Raw genomic sequence first — 884 nt, 5'->3', positions numbered from 1 at the left:
GATGGGGGTGTAAAGCAAAGCACTTCAGTGTGAGCTGAGTCGGGAATTGCGTCCTCACGCGTTTTCGTCGTCAGACTGACAGGAAACTGTGGAATTTCATCACGCGTCGCAGCCGCATCTCTCACCCGTGCGCGTCCTCTTTGGTTTTGTTTTTTCCCATCGTTTCCCGAACTGGGGAGGGAGCCTCGACGCGCGCACCGTCACCGCAAACTCTCGCGCAACCGGGCAGTGGCGCCACGCGCGGCACCGACAGCGCGCCACCGGCCCAAGGGTCGCTGCGCTTCACGACCGGCGTGTCTCTTTCTCGGGGCGCCGATGCACCCAAGCGCCCAGCGTCACGGAGCGGTGGGTCTCAAGACGCGCCTTTCCTGGCCATGCGAGGGGAGGCGCGGGGGCCAGCCGGCGAGGTTGCGGCGGGCGGGGCGGCTGTCAGACCTGTTGAGTTTGTTTTTGGCCATCACGCAAGCGCGTTCACGGGGCCACGCGCCCTCGCGCACAAGAGTTGGTTGCTTCCATCAGCAGCGGCGTGCGCCCACCACAACCCACCTCCGGGCAATTCGGCCCTCTCTTTCTCTTTCTCTCTCTTGCGCTTTCGGGCGGGCCCGCCACCAACCGTTTGCACAGGCAGGGCGCCAGACAGGGCAGGATGTTACGTGCGCGCCGTTGCGCAAGAAAGAAAAACGACAACAATAGCAGGAAGTGGGAGGGAGGGGAGCGGGCGCTCAGCCGAAAGGTGATTTTTATTGTTCCGTTCTCAATGCGTCGCTCAAACTGTTTGGACCTCGAACAACATGTCTCCATCGTAGCGCGTGTGTGTGTGTGCGGGCGTGCGCGTCGCTGGGCCGCAAAACCGCGCAGCGAGAGCAGAGGGACAAAGAAAAGAA

General features: G+C 62.4%; 4 non-coding genes across 4 annotated transcripts; all 4 read right to left on the bottom strand.

The window, feature by feature from the left end:
* Positions 1 to 7: 7 nt before the first annotated feature.
* Tc00.1047053402537.40 lies at positions 8 to 104 on the bottom strand. The gene has a single exon (XR_008253959.1). It is a non-coding gene; the product is annotated as a C/D small nucleolar RNA (snoRNA), TB11C4C1 (small nucleolar RNA).
* A 106-nt stretch (positions 105 to 210) lies between these two features.
* Positions 211 to 282, bottom strand: Tc00.1047053402537.30. The gene has a single exon (XR_008253958.1). It is a non-coding gene; the product is annotated as an H/ACA snoRNA, TC11C4H3 (small nucleolar RNA).
* A 146-nt stretch (positions 283 to 428) lies between these two features.
* Positions 429 to 518, bottom strand: Tc00.1047053402537.20. Its single transcript, XR_008253957.1, has one exon. It is a non-coding gene; the product is annotated as a C/D small nucleolar RNA (snoRNA), TB11C4C3 (small nucleolar RNA).
* A 201-nt stretch (positions 519 to 719) lies between these two features.
* Positions 720 to 806, bottom strand: Tc00.1047053402537.10. Its single transcript, XR_008253956.1, has one exon. It is a non-coding gene; the product is annotated as a C/D small nucleolar RNA (snoRNA), TB11C4C2 (small nucleolar RNA).
* Between the last annotated feature and the right edge of the window lie 78 nt (positions 807 to 884).

The sequence above is a fragment of the Trypanosoma cruzi genome, assembly GCF_000209065.1.
Source record: "Trypanosoma cruzi strain CL Brener chromosome Unknown tcruzi_1047053402537, whole genome shotgun sequence".
NCBI classification, from domain to species: domain Eukaryota; phylum Euglenozoa; class Kinetoplastea; order Trypanosomatida; family Trypanosomatidae; genus Trypanosoma; species Trypanosoma cruzi.
Note: the sequence above shows the minus strand (reverse complement) of the source record. Positions and strands in the feature narration are given on the sequence as shown.